This window comes from Brachyhypopomus gauderio, chromosome 2 (genome assembly GCF_052324685.1).
Source record: "Brachyhypopomus gauderio isolate BG-103 chromosome 2, BGAUD_0.2, whole genome shotgun sequence".
NCBI classification, from domain to species: domain Eukaryota; kingdom Metazoa; phylum Chordata; class Actinopteri; order Gymnotiformes; family Hypopomidae; genus Brachyhypopomus; species Brachyhypopomus gauderio.
The window spans coordinates 30,693,110-30,699,202 of NC_135212.1; positions in this window are offsets into that span (position 1 = coordinate 30,693,110).

Genomic DNA, 6,093 nt, shown 5'->3' on the forward strand with positions numbered 1-6,093 from the left:
GCATGGAATTCAGTAAATATCTGATTGGCCTCTTCAGGACCAAGAACAACTTTTCTTTGTCTTTTCTTTGTCATTTTACTCACATGAAAGAATTGGCCATCTATTTAAAAAACACATATTGTGGACACTATACATTAAACCAGGGTTGCTAACTCTCACGCAATGAGCGTGAGACACACGCATTTGACTGTCTTCACATGCTCACACGCCACACATCCGATTTCTCTCGCCGGAAAAAAAAATTGTTTATTTACCTCTGATCCATATCAATGATTCAATGAGTTACTAGTTCGCTCTGGCGCCAACCACTGGCGATCGATCGATCGCGATATAATACCTAATTTGTGTCCATTTTAATCCGTGTATCGTTCGTTCATGTCACGTATGGCCGCAGCCCCTCCCTTAAGCTGTCACTCCGGGTTCCCTTGTGTCTGTGTTCCGTGCCTGTTTATCCCGCCCCGCTTGTTTGTCTCCGTGATTCCTTGTTTGTTACCACGCCCCCATTGCCATCACCTGTCCCCAGTTAGTGTCATTGTATATAAGTCTCAGTATTTCCCCAGTCTAGTATCCGTGGTTTTGTCTAATCTGTCGGTTTGTGCTTTGTGCTTTCACGTTCGTTGTTTTTCAAGCCCTGTGTTTCCCGGCATCTGTTTGTTCCTGCCTGGTCCGTGAGTCTTCCCTGTTCTCGTCTCATCATGCCTATTTCTCGTTCCTGTTTGGACTGCCTCATATCATATCTCATATCATACCAGCATTTATAACATTCCTCCATATAAGGGTAATCCCATTCGGGATCTCCCAACGACTTGTGTATCATACGGTAAGCACTAGACAGATACCCGGCATCGAACGTACCCTGTCTCGGGTAGGACGGTATCTGCGGGACGGACTCTGTCCATCCAGCTAAATTATCTAGATACGGTGTAACAAAGTACGCGAGTCCGCATCTATTCATCCACTGTGCAGGGGTTTCATTGAGTTCAGGCTTAGGGAATGACGTACCCATGATGTACAGTAATATACTTATCACACGGCGGTGATACACAGACAGACAATCAGACCGACAAAAAACCAGCACTTCTCTTTTGCAGACGTGTAATTTAATTCAACAAATTATTTTACTTGTAACTACATTTCTCAAGAGAAAACCGATGGTTTCTCGAGAACTTCTCCGTCTCCTTCCCCTGGGGAAGGTCAGACTAGCTCCCTCATAATTAGTGATCCCGTCAATCAGGCAGTCAAAAAATCAAATTTGTCTTACCTGAGAGAAGGGATCACGTCGGGGTCACCACTTGTAAAGGTATGTCTCTTTCTCAGTAGAAAGCACCTTCTTGTGTTCGGCAATGAGCGGAGGGTCACGGAGGATCACCTGAAACTAATCTTCAATTGAGTGTAACACTCTGCAGAGAAGTGTGTGGCAGGGAGCTCCCGGAACAATTGAGGAACAAACAACTTTCTTGGAAATAGGAGGAGTTTATTCACACAGGCAGGCTGTATCTCAAATGTTCAAAGATGAGAGGGCGCTCCTCTCATTTATACATACACAGACCATCCCTGTGCACGCAAGCAGCAGGGTAGGCTCAAGATTGCTATTCTAACATAGGTAATAAATTCTACCCTATATGGAAATAACATCTTCTTCTCACAAGCAAGAAAATTCTGCAGACCGAGCATAATTCTTCTGCATGTCGCATAGTGGACAGGAAGCACAATACCTGAAAGGAAATGATAAGCCTGCGTTGGCATACTAAGACCTTTCACATACAGGGTGAAAGGACCTTCCACATACAGTGAGACAGGGGGGGTAAAATAAGGTGACAAGGGTCACAGAGAACATAGGAGAGGACACAATGTTCACAAGGTCTTGAGTACATGATGAGTATAAAAGACATAATATTCCTTCAACAAGTAAAACCCGCGTTTCTGCGCGGCGCTGTAGGCTTATTAACCCTTCCACTGCCACTCAGTTTGCTGCTGCTTTTCATCAGCTCTGTGGTTCATTTGACTCCTTCTCCACTAATACAGAAGAACTCAGCTTTTGGTTCAGTTCTTCTTGTCGAACCATTCTTGACTCGGTGGCTCCACTTAAAACCAGGCAGCCAAAGTCTAAATCTGAACCCTGGTTCAATGACAGAACTCGTTCTATCAGGAGGAAATGTTGCCGAGCGGAACGCAGGTGGAAAAAGGATAGACTGCAGGTGTCTTTTCAAATTTTAAAAGACTGCTGGCGTCACTACCAGAGCACAGTGAAACAAGAAAAAATAGATTATTTTGCTAATATTATCTCCTCCAACAGCCATAATCCACGTGAGTTATTTAACACCATTGACTCTGTGCTAAATACTCCACAGAACACCTGTCTGGAAGTGTCACTCGATATGTGCAACAATTTTCTACATTTTTTTATTGAAAAGGTTGTTAGTACCAGGGCCCTTATAACAGCTCCGGACTTTGACCCCTCTATTTCGGCCCCTTGCTCTGCTGTCTTTAATCAGTTTGAGCTTGTAACTCCCGCACTGTTAGATACTGTGGTTGGCCATATTAAACCATCAGGTTCCCCCCATGATCCTGTCCCTCCACGTTTAAAAAAAAAAAATTTTGTCAGCATAAGGGAACCTGTTCTTGTGATTATAAATAGCAGCCTGTGCTCAGGGGTGGTCCCTGCGACTTTTAAACATGCAGTAGTGCAGCCTCTGTTTAAAAAAACCTGGCCTTGACCCAACAGTGCTGGCAAATTATCGGCCCATATCCAAGCTGCCTCTTCTTTCTAAGGTCCTAGAAAAAATTGTATACCTGCAGCTGAAACAGTTTTTAGATGAGAAAAGCACCTTGGAAGTTTTTCAGTCAGGTTTTTAAAAATCTTCACAGCACAGAATCTGCCCTATTAAGAGTTTGTAATGACATCCTTCTGGCATGTGATTCTGGTAGTCATGTTGTTTTGGTCCTACTTGACATGACTGCAGCATTTGATACAGTCGATCACAATATTTTATTAGCTCGTCTGCATGATTTAGCAGGTATTAGTGGCACTGCTCTAAAGTGGGTTAGGTCTTACCTGGAGGAGAGAACTTTTTCCGTGAGCTATGAATCTTCGGTTGCTTCACTCTCTTGTGGTGTCCCGCAGAGCTCAATTTTGGGCCCACTGCTTTTTTCATTATACTTACTGCCCCTGGGCTGAATCCTCAGAAGACATGGGATTCCTTTCCATTTTTATGCTGACGATTGCCAAATCTACTTGCCCCTAAAAAAGAAGGATGTCTGTCCCATAAAAAAACCTTCTGATATGTCTTGGTGATATCAGAGCCTGGCTGGCATTGAATTTTTTAAATTTTAATGAAAAAAAGACGGAAGTAATGATGTTTGGACCCAGTGGCCCCTGTGAGCCCACCTCGGTTGACTTGGGATCCTTGGAGGCTTATTTTAAACCGATTATCACTGATCTTGGGTTTAAACTCGACAGTGATTTTAAATTGGACAGCCAAGTCAAAGCTGTGGTTAAGTCCAGTTTTTATTATTTGAGGCGATTGGCTCCAGTGAAATCTTTTCTCCCTAGGCACCACCTTGAAACAGTGATCCATGCTTTTATTTCAACCCGTCTGGATTACTGTAATTCTCTGTATTTGGGAGTTAACCAATCACTTCTCTCACGTCTGCAGCTGGTCCAAAATGCTGCTGCCCGATTTTTGACAGGAACAAAAAAGAGAGAGCACATCACTCCCATCCTGGCATCAATTCACTGGCTGCCTGTATATTTTAGGGTTCATTTTAAAATTCTTATGTTCATTTTTAAATCATTACATAACCTTGCACCGCCTTACCTCTCTGAGCTTCTTCACCCCTACATACCTTGTCGGTCTCTCAGATCAGCAGACCAGCTGCTACTGATAGTACCGAGGTCTAAAAGGAGGCTCAGAGGGGACAGGGCCTTTTCTGTGGCTGCACCTAGATTATGGAATGATTTACCTTTGCAGGTTAGAGAGGCCCCTTCACTTTCCATTTTTAAAGTTCGGCTTAAAACCCACCTGTTTTCCCTGGCTTTCAAACATAGCGAAACTTAGTGGTGAATCGTTAACGTTTGTCTATTTTTATTTTCTGTTATCTTATTGTGTTGCTTTCTTAATCGTTTTTAAATTGTCTTTTACTTATCTGTTTACTATTTCTATTTTGTACAGCACTTTGTGTCAGCTGTTGTTTAAAAGTGCTTTATAAATAAAGATGGTATGGTATGGTACATGGATGACATGACTACATTGACGACAACTGTTCCATGTGCTCGGCGGCTGTTGGAGAAGCTAGGTGATAATCTTAGGCTGGCTAGGATGAAGGTTAAACCCAGTAAGTCTAGGAGTGTTTCATTTTGTGAAAGGGAAGTTGACACAAGAAAAGTATGTGATGGAGGGAGAAGTTATACCGTCTATTCTGGAGAAATCAGTTAAGAGTCTAGGTAGGTGGTACACCGCAGCACTGAACGACAAAGAGCAGGTTGTAGAGTTAAGGAAGGAATTGGGTGAGGCTATTAATAGTATCGATAAGTCCTTTTTGCCAGGTAAATTAAAGTTATGGTGTTTGCAGTTTGGATTGTTGCCTCGTCTAAGGTGGCCACTGACAGTGTATGATATTCCAATGACTGAAGTTGAGAGGCTAGAAAGAATTGTTAATAAGGCTGTAAGAAAATGGCTTGGGGTTCCACATTGTCTTAGTAGTGTGGCATGGTTCGGGAGAGGAGTACTAGAACTGCCACTAACAAGCTTAGTTGAGGAGTTTAAATGTGCCAAGGTAGGCAGAGAAATGTTGTTGATGGGGTCGAAAGATGCACTGATCAAAGCAGCGGCACCAGTGACACATACAGGAAGAAAGTGGAATTCCCAAGAGGCAACTCAGGCAGCAAAGAGGGCATTGGAGCATAGAGATGTTGTAGGGCAGGTGCAAAATGGTAGGGCAGGACTAGGGTCAGGTGATACATGGAGGGCATTCAGCAAGGCCACATCTCCTGAGAGAAGACGAATGGTGACTGGTTTTATTCGAGAGCAGGAGGAGGAAGTAAGACGGGCAAAAGCTGCAGGACAGAGTAAGCAGGGTCAGTGGATGAAATGGGAAAGTGTAGAGAAGAGGAGAATCACTTGGCGAGAGTTGTGGGCATTGGATGCGAGTCGTATAAAGTTTCTGGTGGGAGCTACTTATGATGTGCTTCCAACTCCACAAAACCTTGGGCAGTGGTTAGGTGAGGATCCAACTTGTAAGCTATGTGCAGGAAGTGGTACATTGAAGCACATCCTGTCGGCATGCAAGGTGAGTTTGTCACAGGGACGTTATACATGGAGGCATAATCAGGTACTTAAATCACTGGCAGGTGCACTTGATAAGAAGCGTTTGGAAGTTAGTGGCATGCCAGTTGCTAGTTCCAATAGAGTAATTAGGTTTGTGTGTGAGGGGCAGCATAGCAAGGAGCCAGCACAGTTTTCAAAAGTTGGCGATAAGTGGGCTGATGCAAGAGATTGGAAACTGTTGGTTGATGTAGGCTGTAAATTGCAGGTTCCAGAGTGTATTGTTGTCACAAACTTGAGGCCAGATGTTGTGTTGTACTCTGAAAGTAAGCGAATAGTGTATTTCATAGAGCTAACTGTTCCGTTTGAGGACGAAGTTGATGCAGCATATGAAAGGAAAAGGTTGAAGTATGCAGATTTGGTGGCTGACGTAAGAGAGCGGGGCTGGCAAGCATATATTAGACCTGTAGAGGTAGGGGCTAGGGGTTTCGTGGCGAAGTCTGCCACAAGACTACTGGCTGAGTTTGGATTTAGAGGCTGTGGCATGAGAGCAGTGGTAAAGGAGTTGTCAGAGGTAGCTGAGAGATCTAGTCAGTGGGTGTGGCTAAGAAGGGCTGAGGGTAGGTGGGGTAAGGATAGTACTTGAAGAGATAAATTGTTTGGTGGGTGTGATGTTGAGATATGGGTAGGATTGTCACTTGGCTTTTCCGATAGCCGTCGGGTAGCAGGGTTGTTGGTAATTTTGTGATGGGCTACATTGTGAGCTTGGAGGGGGGTGGGTCTGGGACGCCAGACTCCACTGATGAGCCTTCTGGAGGTGTTGGGGGCT